Source organism: Lutra lutra, chromosome 9 (genome assembly GCF_902655055.1).
Source record: "Lutra lutra chromosome 9, mLutLut1.2, whole genome shotgun sequence".
In the NCBI taxonomy this organism is placed as follows: domain Eukaryota; kingdom Metazoa; phylum Chordata; class Mammalia; order Carnivora; family Mustelidae; genus Lutra; species Lutra lutra.
The window spans coordinates 67,620,062-67,635,828 of record NC_062286.1 but is presented as its reverse complement, the minus strand read 5'-3'; the positions used below and the strand labels follow the sequence as shown (position 1 = coordinate 67,635,828).

At 40.2% G+C, this 15,767-nt stretch overlaps 1 protein-coding gene across 2 annotated transcripts in view; it reads left to right on the top strand.

The window, feature by feature from the left end:
* EML6 (EMAP like 6) overlaps window positions 1-15,767 on the top strand; it is a 272,951-nt gene that overhangs the window by 33,987 nt on the left and 223,197 nt on the right. The window lies entirely within an intron of this gene.

Below are 15,767 nucleotides of genomic sequence, written 5' to 3'. Positions count from 1 at the left end.
ATTCTTAAATGACTATGATTTTAAGAGGCTTTGCAGGGATGGATTACAGGTTGGTCTGACAGCATTGTTCTTTGTCCTGGTTTTGCTGCACTCCAGGTGACAGTCCTTCATAGAGCAGTGTAGGGTGATCCAGGGAGGCTACTGTCCAAGCAGAAAATGTGCATGGCTCGTAAGTTGCCTTTTAGAGCTATAGACGTTCTTCCTGCCATCATCACTTACACGTAATAATACGTAAATGGATCGTGTGCTTGAAAACAAAAAAATGTGATGGAACGCTTAGCATTCAGCATATGGTGCAGCTTCCCGTGTGGCTCACTCTTTCTGCCCGCCCACAGAACCTCTCAGGGGGCATCCCAGGGAGAGCACCCTGCGGTTCAGTGTGACTGCAGCTTGGGGAGGCGGACATACTGCTGACACCCCTGGCTGCAAGCCTGCAGCAGCCTCAGACAGATCCCCTAAGAGCACAGAAACCAAACCCTGCCCGTGTGCCCACAACAGGCAGCATGGACTGGACTGAAGGCAAACATGGCTCAGCCACACCCCAAGCGCAACGGCAGCCCACAGAGGACTACCTCCGCAGCGTGGGTTCTGGCCAATAGGGGGACTGTGCTTCAGACACCACACGACATTTTCTCCCTAGGGCCACTCTTCAAGATCAGGAGATGCCCTGACTTCCCTAATACATGGAAACGAAATGAGGAGACAGAGGAATATGTCCCAAATGAAAGAATAGGACAGGGGCACCTGGGTGGCTCAGTGAGTTAAACCTCTGCCTTTGGCTCAGGTCATGATCTCAGGGTCCTGGCATCGAGCCCCACATTGGGCTCTATGCTCAGCGGGGAGCCTGCTTCCTCCCCTCCCGCCTGCCTCTCTGCCTACTTGTGATCTCTCTCTGTCAAATAAATAAATAAAATCTTAAAAAAAAAAAAAAAGAAAGAACAGGACAAAACCACAGTAAAAGGGCTGAATGAAACACAGATAAGCAATATGCCTGATAACAAATTCAAAGTAGCAGTCATGAAGATACTCACCAGACTTGAGAAAAGAGAGGAAGATCTCAGTGAGACCGTCAACAAAGAGATTGGAAATGTAAAAAGGAACCACTCAGAGATGAAGAGCTGAGTAACTCAGATAAAAAATACCCTAAGGGAATCAGCAGCAGAATCGAGGATGCGGAAGAGCAGATCTGCATCTCACTCTCCAGTGAAATAAGTGGCTTTGGTTAAGTGAATGTTTTCAAGTCATCACTCATTTGTGAAATGTGTGACTTTCGAAAGGCTGTGTAACAACCTGTTGTACCCATATTGTCCTCTTTTCAGGTAGTAAGAAGGACACATTCTTACTAGGTAAATAATAATGTGCATATCTGATAATTAGGCCCACAGCTTACAGTGGGAGAGGAAGAAGCAGGCTCCCCACTGAGCAGGGAGCTAGACCGGGGGCTGGATCTCAGGACTCCAGGATCATGACCTGAGCTGAAGGCAGACGCTTAACGACTAAGCCACCCAGGCGCCCCTATCATGTTAAGTTTTAGGAATATACGTAATATTTCAAAAATACATAACAACAATAGCATTTAAGTTGAAAGGGGCTAAATGGACTTAAAGTGATCCACATTGTTTCTGGAAGTAGGGAAAGGTAAGGATTAACATTAAACTTTTAGTAGTGAAGGGTGTATGTTTTAATTCCTGGAGTAACAACCAGAAGAATTACAATTACGAACTAATATGGAACATAAAATAAATGTCATAATAAATCTCTCATCTTTTCTAGAGGATATAAAATTTGCCAACCTTCTTGCCAACAAGAAGCTAGCTAGACAAAAATGATGCCCTCCCACCCCCCACTTCCCCAACTCCTACACTGCTTTGAAATGAAGGGAATCTATTTACTAGGAAAAGAAATAGAATATATCTACTGGGACAAATAGAAAGAATGGAGGTACTCTCTGTGTCTGGCGGAGCCCAGAAATACAAACTTCTTGAATATAGAGAAGAACAGAGGCTTGGCATGAGGAATGGTGATCGGTGATATTTTTATTAATCTGGGGAAATTCTGAGTTCAATAATCAGTGTCTTTGAGGTTTATGCCAGTGAAATTAATCCTGAATTATTTTAAAAAATGGATTTCCAGCTTCTCAGCTTTATGATTTTAATTCCTAGTATATTATCCTTAGTAGTGTAGCTGAATGACATGGTTGAGAAATTGAGAAGTTGTTTTTAATACAGTTCTTTCATCTGAGAATATGATTTTAAATGGATTACAAAGGTCATTGATACTTCTAGTTTGTGGAGTGAACTTGCTCAATGTTATAACTTGAATTTTGTATAATTTTGTAGCTTGGAGAGTAGAACAGTGAATAATATGTTTTGTATTATTTTTTATAAATGCTAAATTGAAAAAATGCACAAATTAAGGTGCCTATTTCCACTAACCTTGGGGAAATATCATGAATTTTTAAAAATTTGGTACCTCTATGTTTATTACTAAAAAGAAAGTTGAATAAGGTATTTTTCATTTTCAGAGCAATTTACCGGTTTTAACTAAAGTATGTTTTAGTATATGAAGGTAACTAAAAGACCAAATATTTCTCTAATCATTTTGAAAATCACATTGGCATAAAAAGAGATATTTATGAATCACATATAATTCAGTCTAAAGTGCTTCTCTCAGGGCGCCTGGGTGGTTCAGTTGTTAAGCATCTGCCTTTGGTAGGGAGCCTGCTTCTCCCTCTCCCACTCCTGCTTGTGTTCCCTCTCTGTCTCACTCTCTCTCTCTCTGGCAAATAAATAAATAAAATCTTAAAAAAATGCTTCTTTTACTGACATAAACCATAAGCTCTGCCCATATCGCTTGACTTTAATTTGTCTGAATTATAATATGGAAACATTTAAAATGGTTTTAAGTAAAGCTAGTTATAGGTACTTGTACTTAAAATTCAAAATATAAAGACTTTCAGTTTTTTTCTTTTGAAAAAGTTTCTAACTTACAGAAAAATAGCAAGACTAGCCTGCAGATTTCCTCCATTTTTGTATTTTGACCTATTTGCCTTACCGGTTTTCCTGTTTATAGACATTTATCAATGTTGCTTTTTTCTCTTGAATCATTTGAAAGTAGGTTGCATACATTATTCCCCTTCACTCTTAATGCTAAAATGTGCAACTGCAAGAATAAGGATATTCTCTTACATAGCCAGGGTAATTAAATTCGGGAAATTTAATATCGACATAATACCGTTATCCAGTCTATAGTCTAATTTAGTCGGTTGTCCTAGGAGTTGCCTGTAGGACACTTTGTTTCTGCTACAGGCTCCAGCCCCCATCATGTATTGATGCATCACTGGCATGGTTCTTTTGTCTCCTTTCATCTGGAGAAGGGTCTCAGCTTGCTTTTTGTCTCTTAGGACATTGATGTTTTTGCAGAATACAGGCCAGTTATTTTACAGAATGTTCTTCTAGATGGCTTCAGGTGATGTTTCCTTATGGTTAGGTTCAGTGTATGCATTTTTGGCTGGAGTACCTTAGGAGTGATGGTGTGTCCCCCTCTGGGCATCACAGGTGCAGGGTGTCTATTCACCCATTATTGGTGATGTTAAATTTGATTATCTTACCATGGATCATTCAAGTGTTACCCATCTTCCACACTGTAGAGTTACTATTTTTCCTTTTGTAATTAGTAAGTAATTTGTGGGGAAGCACTTTTAAGCCTGTATAAAGATCTTATTCCCTCTCAAGCTTCTCTCACCCACAAATTTAGGATCCATTGCTACTCATTTATGTCTGAATTTGTAATTCTTTTTTTTTTAAGATTTTTATTTATTTGACAGACAGAGATAACAAGTAGGCAGAGAGGCAGGCAGGGAGAGGAGGAAGCAGGTTCCCTGCTGAGCAGAGAGCCCAACGAGGGGCTCCATCCCAGGACCCCAGGACCATGACCTGAGCTGAAGGCAGAGGCTTTAACCCACTGAGCCACCCAGGCGCCCAGAGTTTATAATTCTTAACTCTGTCATTCCTGCTTTGTATTATTAAACAGCATTCTGCTAAAATGAAATTCTTTCTGCTCTTATTTATTTTGATGCTCAGATTATCCCCAGGTAGTTATTTCCTGTATCCTTTTCACATGCTTTTGTAATTTTTTAATACCTTATTTTTTTTGGCACAATTAGCTTTTAAGGTCCATCTTGTATGTATTCTCCCTGCCCCAGCATTGGAATCAACCATTTCTCCAAGGAGCCCTTGTCCTGTTATTGGGGACTGGTATTTAAAACCCAAGGTCAGGGACGCCTGGGTGGCTCAGTTGGTTAAGCAGCTGCCTTCGGCTCAGGTCATGATCCCAGCGTCCTGGGATCGAGTCCCACATCGGGCTCCTTGCTCAGCAGGAGCCTGCTTCTCCATCTGCCTCTGCCTGCCACTCTGTCTGCCTGTGCTCACTCTGAAAAATAAATAAAATCTTAAAAAAAAAAAATAAAATAAAAAAACCCAAGGTGTGTGATCATTGCTGTACTACAATGCCATTGCTTGTTGACCTTTTCAGCAAACAGATATGGGAGATACGTATACCTACTTATTCTCATAGATGCAGCTAAAAAGATGGAGATACATTTAAAAATCCTGAGTGTGTACTGATACTCTCAATTCCAACATAGCTCCCACCCTGAGTTCTCATCTCCCTCCTTCCACAGTGAAAACCTGGCTCACAAAAAATATTAATACATTTACTCCTTTCATCAGTGCTGCAATACATATAGAATCATTTCAGGATTGCTATACATGGACTGAAAAACAGACCTACTAAAAAGAGCTCAAGATTATTTGCAGTCCTTTTATTTTTCTTTACATTGAAAGTAGTCAGAAGTTACTTAGATTAGCTCTGTCTTAAAAAAAAAATCAGCATGGTAATGTTATTCATTTTAAATATAGTTGGGTTCATTTATTTTCATTTGCATTCAGTTTTAGGATCCTCCCTACCATCCTTGTTGATTTCATTTAATATTTTGAATATAGAGAACATTAACATGATTTTAAAACTCAAGAGTATACAAAACAGTATATACTCAGAGAATTATTACAAGATTCTTCACTTTTATGTTTTTATTTTTTTATTTTTTTAAAGATTTTTTTTTTATTTATTTGACAGACAGAGATCACAAGTAGGCAGAGAGGCAGGCAGAGAGAGAGAGAGGAAGGGAAGCAGGCTCCCTGCTGAGCAGAGAGCCCAACGCGGGGCTCGATCCCAGGACCCTGGGATCATGACCTGAGCCGAAGGCAGTGGCTTTAACCCACTGAGCCACCCAGGCGCCCCGATTCTTCACTTTTAAATTTAATTTAATTTTTAAAAAGATTTTATTTATTTATTTGAGAGGTGGAGAGAGAGCACAAGTAGGAGGAGCTGCAGAGGGAGCTGGAGAAGCAGGATCCCTGCTGATTCCAGGGCTCCGGGATCATCACCTGAGTCAAAGGCAGCTGCTGCTTAACTGACTGAGCCACCCAGACACCCCCCCCCCATTTTTTGTTAGTAATCTTCTATTAAGGAATAATAATTTAAAATCAAGCAGAGTATATATATGTGGTTGAAGATATCTGTGTTGTTTTTCATTGGGTATGTAGATAGAGGATATCGGTTGTCTATTCTCCAAGTAATAGAAAAAAATGTAATATCAAGAGGCTAAAAGACTGAATGTAGTTCAAAATGGTTAAGATCCAGTCTGGGAGTAACATTAATTTCACGGGAAAAAAAGCCTCAGGGGGCCGGAGGACTCAGAAAGCTGTCGTTGTTTTCCTGCGTGACACCAGGGGGCGCATTGTCTCGGAAGCGCCAGCAGGCCGCCTCTGCCAGGCTGAGTCTGGGAAGTGAGATGCAATCTCCCCAGCCCTGCAGACCTCCCATAACTGTCTTCTGTGCGGTATGTTAGTTTTGACCCAGGAGTGGGGTGGAAGTTATGAGCTGGGGTGATTCTCAGGCCTCCAGTTCTCTCTTCTTTGATCTTCTTGTTTTTTCAGTCAATGTTTTATTTTCTTTAGGTTGGCAAGAATGGCTAAGAGTTGAGTAATCTGTCCAAGGTCATAATTCAACCTCAAGCTGTCTAATTCTTTCATTCTGCCATTTGAAAAATGTTGTAAAGAACAGCCATGCATACAATGTGCCCGTCTGCATATAAAATTAGATCAACTCCATATAATTAATTTCCTAATACAAAGCAAACTGGCACACAGTGGACATGTGGAAATATTAGTCACACATTATGAAGTCAGAAAATTCAAATAAGAGCCAATTAAATATGGAATTAATGAGATTAGGCCAAGAGGAAAAAAGTTGAACTGATAATTAACTCAACATCTGATCCCCAAAGTAATCATAAATAAATTCATTATCCCTATTGCCTGTGAAACCTTGGGGGCACTCCACCTGAATAAGGAAGTTGAGGTACGTTAGCCTTAAGTTGCACTTGTTTGCCTTTTGCTGCTTATATAGGCTTATTTGCATTGCTTACGTTAATGCTTAGTCATTCAGTGGCTAAAGTGATAGCGTAGGCTTTCACTTTGAGAGAGACAAAACTGAATTGTGCCCTCATCAGGAAATACAAGGATGAACTGAAAGATGAACTTGATTTTGAAGAACATCACCTGTCTTATCAGTGCAGTGACTAGTTAAATAATATTCTGCCCATAGCATAATGAAACCCAGGTTAGAGAAATGGGGCAACAAAGGGCCAAGGTGTCCTTTTCAGCTTCTTTTCTTAAAAAAATTATTTATTCATTTGACAGAGATCACAAGTAGGCAGAGAGAGAGAGAGGAGGAAGCAGGCTCCCCGCTGAGCTGAGAGCCCGATGCGGTACTTGGGGACCATGACCTGAGCTGAAGGCAGAGGCTTTAACCCACTGAACCACGCAGGCACCCCTCCTTTTCAGCTTCTATTCAGTATGTAAGAGATGCCAGATTCTTCTGTTTAGCATCTTCTATTTACAAAATTGCTTCTGGTAGAATTTATCCGTGAGTGTGCCCATTAAAGCTTTTATAGGATTTTCCTCATCTGGGGTTGTTGATATTTGATTATGGGGAAATGGTTAAGTCATCCATATGAATAGCTAGCTAATGCATGTGTTGGCACTGTGTGTTTGTTTCTCTTTCTCTTTTTTTCCTTTCACTTTTTTGCCATCAGAATATTCTATTTTCCATTTTATTATAATAACATTTTCTAGATATCTTAGTTTGAGTGTAAGAATTAGCTGTATTTTAAATCCCAGTGATTACCGAAGTTTTAGAAGCAGTAAATATTATATCTAGCCTCTTATGTGTAACTATGTGCACACATAAACATATCTTTAGAAATTATTTACAAGCGTATTTATAAGAACAGAAATGCTTTGGTTTTGGTATGATTTTAAATCTTAAACAGTGGCTCGATTTTGTTATGAATCAGTTATCCACACCTGTAATCTTTAGCATTTAATTAAATATCTACTCTTTCGAACTGTTCTGTGATTATTTTATTGTGTTAATTCTCCTTTCTCTGTAAGTTTAAGGGCAAAAACTTTTCATATGTTCTTTTTAGTGTAGTCCCTACAACACCTAGCACTTTATCTTTATCACTTGATAGGTACTTAACTGTCAATTACCATTTTTAATTCTTAGCCATTCTTTATGCACATACATTCTACCTTCTTTTTTAGTGTACTTTTTATTTTGACATGATTTCAGGCTTATAGGAACATTCCAAGATGAATATAATGAATATGTATATGTTTCACGCAGATCCCCCAAATGTTAATATTTTGCCACATTTGCTTTAAGCTTTAATACTTTCTCTTTTGTTCATCTACCTCATCCTTTCATCCTTTCTTCCTCCCTCCTTCTCTCCTTGCCTTCCTTCATCTACCTAACTTCCTACTACCTATGTAGCTATGTATCCATCCATCTGTTCCTCTATCCATCCACAATACACACACACACACACACACACACACACACGTGCATATATACAAGCATGTGTATATATATACAGATACATTTTTGGAACTATTTAGAATAAGTTGCAGACCATTTGATGACTCTTTCCCCTGAATACTTCAATGTGTAGTTCCTAAAAACAAGTACTTTATTTTTCAGCCTAACTCCATATGATTCTCACAATCAGTGAAATTACATTTAAACAACATTATTATCTGATCTACAAATCTGATTAATGTTGGCAGTTGTCCCAATAATGTTCTTAAGAGCCAAAGAAAATCCCAGATCACGTGTCATATCTGTATATCAAGTTTCCTTTGTGTCCTTTTAATCCAGAACATTTGTTTTGTCTTTCTTTGTCTTCCATGAGCTTGATGTTTTTGAAGTGTACAGGCCAGTTATCTTGTAGAATGTCTCTCAGTCTGGCTTTGTCCAGTTTTCCTCACAATTTGGATTATGCATTTTTGGCAGAAGAATCCTAGAAGTGATATTATATTCTCTGTACATAATATCAAGAAGCACATAATGTTGATTTGTACTCTTACTGGTGATGTTAACTTTGGTCACTTGTTTAGGTCACTTGTTTAGGTTCAGATTTCACTACTATCAAGTTATTATTTTTTCGTTTGTAATGAAGAAGGGTCTTGGGGAAGATACTTTGGGACTATGTAAATATGTTTCTCGTCAAACTTTCACTCAGGAATTTTAGCATCAATTCATGATTCATGCTTTAATCCCTCATTGCTATCATGGTCACCAAATGATGGTTTTCTGATTAGATTCTGCTTTTTATTTTGAGTATAGATATCCTTTTACTTAGCTTCAGGATTCTCTCAGAGTTCTCTTAGCACTATGCCTTATTCTATTTGTGCATTTACTTGGTGTTTCCCACAAATAATCTCGTAACTAATACTTTTTTTGATGGTAGAATCATTTGTTCCCCTTTATTTGCAATTGCAGCTAAAAGGAGCACCTAATATATTAAATATGTCTAGCAGAATAGCCTGCTTTTACCTTATTTTGTCAGAAATACTCTGCTTGAGTGAGGTAATCATGGTAGGTTTTGGGAGAGCATCTATTTGCTGTCACCATTTCTTTGAAGCATCTTGAATCCTCTCCTGACACTATTGTTGGTGCAGCATAAACACGGTTTCACTCAGTCTTCACATGACACTTTGACAGTCCCTCATCTGTTCACGATGCTATACCAATGAAGAAGAATCTGCAGCTAGGAAAATCCCAGATTCTCAGGGATCAACACAGAGATAGTTCTGTAGTTTTATTATATGGTGATAAAGTAGAATCCACTAGATAAAAATAAATAAATGTATGTAAGTATTTTTATCAAGACTGGAAAGCATATTTTATTTCATCTAAAAAAGTACCCAAGCTTATACTTTTCGTCTGTAGTCTAAAAAGATATTTCACATGCAGATTACTTTATTTCTACTGTTTCTATTTTAATTCAGTTCTGGGTAATGTGTATTTATTGAGTAGCCTGCCTAGGCCTGTAGTAATTAGTAATGTGAAAAGTAGATATGAGTATGTAAAGGGCACCTGGGTGGCTCAGTCACTTAAGCCTCTGCCTTCAGCTCAGGTCATGATCCCATGGGTCCTGGGATCCAGCCCCACTTTGGGCTGCCTGCTCAGTGGGGTGTCTGCTTCTCCCTCTACCCGTCCCCCCTGCTCATGATGTCTCTCTCTCTCACTGTCTCTCAAATAAATAAATAAAATCTTAAAAAAAGATATGTATATGTATTCATGTGTGTATATATGTATATATATGTGTATGTATATACACACATATTTATGTATGTATACACACAGGTATGTATATTTGTATATATATAAACATACAATTGTGAGAGCTTTAACTTGCAAAAAATGTTGGAAGAAATACTTTTGATTTATTTATTTATTTATTTTTGTTTCTAGTTAGTTCACATATAGTATAATATTAGTTTTAGGAGTAGGATGTAGTCGTTCATCACTTACGTACAACACCCAGGGCTCATCACAATAACTGCCCTCCTTAATCCCCATCACCCATTTAGCCCACCCTCCTCCCCACCTTCCCTTCAGCAACCCGCAGTTTGTTCTCTATAGTTAAGAATCCCTTAGGGACACCTGGGTGGCTCAGTTGATTGAGTGTCTGCCTCTGGCTCAGGTCTCAGGGTCCTGGGATCAAGCCCCACATTGGACTCCCTGCTCAACAAGGAGTCTGCTTCTCCCTCTACCTCTGCCCCTCCCCACTGTTTGTGCTCTCTCTCAAATAAATAAATAAAATCTTTTATTAAAAAAGAGTCCCTTATGGTTTGCTTCCCTCTCCTTCTCCTCTCTTCTCTTCCCTTATGTTCACCTGTTTTGTTTCTTAAATTCCACATTATGAGTGAAGTCATACAGTATTTGTCTTTCTCTGACTGGCTTATTTCGCTTAGCGTAATACACCCTAGGTCCATCCATGTTGTTGCAAATGGCAAGAGTTCATTCTTTCTGAGGGTTGAGTCATATTGCCATTGTACACATAAACCAAAGTACTTTTGATTTAATGTCAAATTCCCTTATGAACATCTGTATGATATCACATTCTGGATAAAGATTCTTGCAGAGATTATGGAATTCTTCTAGGTAAATTGTTTACACTGGTTCAGGAGTGGACCTCCTGAAAGGTAACCTTGTAGATGAGATCATATTTAAAGGATTCTTCCTGACTTGTGCTATCCTGTTTCAGTTCTTGTCCTAGCTCCTAAACAGATCAGAAAAACACATTTTTTGATAATTCACTGGTCTTTAAAAACACTGAAAACGTTTTGTTTAGTTTTAGCTGATCCCAGAGATATCACTCAGTTAGGTACTTATATTTTATTTATTTATTTTTAAAGATTTTATTTATTTATTTGACACAGAGAGAGAGATCACAAGTAGGCAGAGAGGCAGGCAGAGAGAGAGGGAGAAACAGGCTCCCCGCTGAGTGGAGAGCCCAATGCAGGGCTCGATCCCAGGACCCCGAGATCATGACCCGAGCCGAAGGCAGAGGCCCAACCCTCTGAGCCACCCAGGCACCTCAGGTACTTATATTTTAATTAAAAAAGATACAACAACTATAAAGAAATCAGATCAATTTAGCATTGTTTTGGCTTGTTATTGCTAGAACCTACTGAGAGATATGGCATTTCAAGGATTACGGCAAGAACCTTTCTAGGTTTGTCCCCACTGCTGCTTGTCAGCGGGAGTGAAGGCATTCTGAATTGACTCCTGAAACATTTTCAGCGTGTCAGGCAACAGCGATGATTGTAAATGATTTATTTACATTAGGTAGATTATATTTTATCATTGTAGAGTCAACTTGTAGAAATAGTTCTCTGTGAAGTGTCCTGAGAATTTTCTTTGTTCATGGCAAGCAACGTTGTAGAGACATTGAGTCAGGAGACCCAGAGTCTACTCTAAGATCAGTTCTTGGTAACTGAGGGAGCTCAAGACTCAAGTACCTAACTGCCCACTTCATCTGGGGATATAAACCTGTCTGTCAAAACAAAGCCTTTGCTTTCCTCCTGCCCCCACCCCACCTAAAAGCTAATCCTCTTCCAACCTTTGCATCTCAGAACAAGGCACCATTCACCCATTCACTCAGGCCCCAAACCCTTGGATCATCTTTGATTCCTTCCATCCCACCCTCTCCTTTTCCCAACAAGTTCTGTTCACCCTGTCTCTAATATTCTGTTCATCCTACTGCTGCCCTTTGAGTGCAGGCCACTATCATCAATGCCCTCCATGTTTTTAGTAACCTAACAATTCTCCCTGCACCCTCTTTTGCCTTCCTGCAGCCCGTTTCCTACACAGTGGCCAGAGAGCTTGCTTGTTTGCTTGCTTATTTATTTACTTATAATTCTAGGATAGTTAATATAGGGTGTTATATTAGTTTCAGGGGTACAATACAGTGATTCAGCACTTCTGTACATTATCCAGTGCTCATTGTAGGTGTTCTCTTAGTCTCTTCCACCTATTCCATTTCCCCTCCCCCCCACCTGCTTCCCCAGAGGCCAGAGAGCTTTGAAAAGTTACGTACCTTCTCCGAGTCTGCTGGAGGCATCCCATTGCGCATAGAAAAAAATCCAAATTCCTTGCATGGCCATCTGGCTTTTTGTTTAGCCTCTTCTCCTGCTCCCCTCTGATTTGCTGGGCGCTGACAACTCACTGGCTTTGTTGGTCCTCAGAGCCACCAAGCTCACCCTACGTCACGGTCATTGCACCTGCTATTCCTTCTGCTTGGCTTTTATGCATGACTGGTTTCTTCTCATTCAGGTTTTAGCCTAATTTCTTCTCCTTAAAGAGGCCTTTCCTGACTTTAGATAATAGTAGGCCCCATCCAAATGCCCTGACTTTGTGTACCCTCTCTATAGAGCATGTATTTATTGTCATCTCCCACCTCCTTTGCCTTCTAGAATGTAAACTTCTTACCAGCAGGGATGATGTCTGGTTTGTTTACTTCCATGCCTTGGCACATAGAACGTTCCTAGTGAGCGTTAGGCACTTGATTCTCATCGAGTGGATAAACATGGTCACTCTGATCCAGGTTGACTTGTGTCCCAGGCAGCTCTTCCACATCGGGAGTGACCCATATTCATTTCAAAGCCAACATTGCTTACTGTTCTGTCTCCTCTGTCTCTTGGTCAGCTCTGCATGGTCTCTTGGGTGCAGGCCTTTGTAAGCTGTGCACGTGCTTTTTCTTGTTGAGTCAGCATCTTCCCTGTGGTATTTATGTGGAGAGTGGCCGCCTTGTAAAGAGACCATTCTAGGCTGTCTGTTAGATTAAGCTAATATAAGCACCCAAGTAGTCAGTTTGAAAACTGGTCCTTTAACTTCCTTTACCTGTTCCTAAAGAGATTGCATTACCTCGGCACTTTGTGGACGTGACGAAAGAATTTGTCAGGAGGAACTGAGCCCTGTCATCCAGCCCATGGAATTGACTATGTGGTGAATCCTCATGGTGTGCTATACACTTCGTAGTTTTAATTACAGTTTGGGTTCACTACCTTCTCACCAGATTATCCCGAAGGCCCTTAACCTGGACTGGCTAGATTAAGTGTCCTGTGCTATTCTAGTATCCAGTTCTTTTTTTTCAACCTGCTCCTTCTCTGTCATCCTCTGAGTCCCCTTGTCACCTATAATGCCCCAGGCACCATTTCTTACTCATACCAGAGCAGATACATTAGTTGTAGGCCTCTCATGCCCTGCCTGTAGTTATTCAAAAGCCAATATTTAGATTATATAGATTTTCTGCCCCAATAAATCTTTATCAAGTGTTTATCAGCTGCATTTCTTTTGGTAATAGAAATATGCTAATTACAAAAATAAATGCAAATGTGGGTAATTCTGGATGCAGGATGCCTTCTGTGAAAATGAAGTCTCTTAATGCCATTTTCAGAATGTCACTACAAAATGCCTTCTATGAAATGGTAGCTATCATGTACATATGTGTTGTATGTATGTATGTGTATATATATATATGTATAAGTGTGTTACACACACACACACAAGGACATATGTAGTTGGGGTTGAGATAATTCCTCACAGTTATCCAATAATCTGTTAACTGATTGAGCATCCACACAGTTTCCTTGGTGTAAAAAATGACTGTTCATTGGGTAGCAAAACTGCAGCCTTTTTCCTACTCTGATAGTTTCATTTGTGTTACCTCTTCAAGACAAGGATTAGAATTAAAATGACTAGGCAAGCAAAGCTGAAAATTGAATTAATTTCAGATTTGTAATGAAAAATGGGATCTCTCTTACCCAGTGTTAACCAGGGCCCTGTGGGCTATACAAATGAAATTGACAATCTCTCATTAAAGTGATATTTTCTCCGGTGAAATGTACTGGCACTAAATAGTCTCTGAAATGCTTTGTGCTCCAAGATCACAGCTGCCATACGGATTATAGAACTGAATGCAGTTTTTATGAAATACATAGAATCCACAGCATTTATTCAATTTGGTGTCATTTTGCCAGGTTATTTATGGAATTCCTCCTCTGTGCCAGGTGCTGTGCTAGGCAATAAGAATTAAGGATGATCGCAAGTCCTGATTCTTATCATCAAAGGGCTTCCAATCTATTGGGAGAAACAGCTATACCTAAAGCCAAGCTCAGACGACTGGATTCGTGATGTGAGAGAAGTCCTGCGCAAACACGGAGGGAGAGGGGAATAATGCCATCTGCTGGGTCTGGACCAAAATGAAATAGGTAATAATTGGTGGGAACTTCAGTGGGTAACACCAGCCAGAGTGATCATCCAGGACCGTGGAAATTGCAAAACATTTCGCATAAGGTAAAATGCTGTGGGATCAATTTTAATTTTAACTGTGTTTTGTACCTTTAAAGAGATTTAAGAATTTCATTCCAAGAGAAAATTTTCCCTGAACCGAGGCTACCTTTTTGTTGATGAGAATGGCAAACATGTGTTGAATAGCTACCATGTGCTGGAACGGTCCCAGGTAGTACCGAACAGCAGCTCTGCAGTGTAGGTAACATTCGTAATACAACTTAGACAGGAGAGGCCAAGACACTGGCCTACGGTAAATGGCAGAGCTGGACTCCATACCCACGTCCCTTTGGCTTCAGAGACCATGCTTCCCCCACCTCACCCCCGAATCCTGTCTCCCTTCACACAACTGTTACATGTGTGACTGCTGGTTGATGCAACTGATAATGTAGGCAGAGTCCATATGTACCATTCTGGATTAATTTAACCAAATGTTACATTTGGCCAAGTCTTGGAACCAAGCACTCTTCAATATTTTGTTGGCTCAGTGATCTGAGAGCTCAAGTACTAATGGCCCAGGACAGGATAACATTGGCCTGTTCTTCTGTCCCCTTATAAGAGGGTAACTGACCCATGGAGGACAAGACCCAAATGCTCAAGAGGGTATAAGAGCCTCTCAGTGATCCGAGACGCGCTGCCTCAGGAAGGGTCAGCCTTTGTGAGATAACTCTCTGGCTAGAGGCTACCTCTGGCTACACTAAGAGAAACCTTTTCTCTCAGGAGGAACCAGAGCTACAGTAAGTGGCCTGAGTCTTTAGGGATCCTAAGGCACCACTTAGCAACGAGGCCCATATGTAACCCAAAACTGAGAGGACCAGCCACTTCAGAGCAGCTTTTGACCTGCTTTCCCTGGTGCTTCTTGCGTGCCCCCCTCTCTCCGCCAGCATCCTCAACCAGGCCATCGAATTGCTCATCTCTCAGATCTGTAACTGAGCCTGGTCTTCCTTTCCCCACCCCTAGCCAGGGAGGACTAGTACTCCCTTCCTCCCCCGTCCCAGCAGATTATCCCAGAAGGGTGAGCTTTCTTCCACCCCTCATTACTCAAGACAGGGAAAGGCACTGCTGATATTTAGAAGGAATTGGAGGCCTAGAAGATATATGAGCTGACATCTATATCTGTAGGCAAAGCATCGTTAAATAACTACCTCCCATTTACATCATCTAATCTCTCAGATCTCCAAGGAAGGAGCCATATTCCTGTCCCCTCTTCTTGAACTTCCTACAGTATTTACAACTGGGAACTTCTTTCTTACAGCAACTTAAAGTCTGCATGCTTTATTTGAACATTCATATCTCTTTCCTCTGTGGTCTGAAGAGATGGATAATTGTAATTTGTACTTCCCTTAAGCAATGTTATCACGAAATTTTCTCTCAGAGGCAGCTCAGTGTGGTATAAGATCATCAACATTGGAGTCATATCTGGATTCGAATCTAATTCTGCTGCTTATCATCAGTTTGCCTTTGGGCACACGGTTTAGCTCTGAGGCAGTTTCTTCATTTGT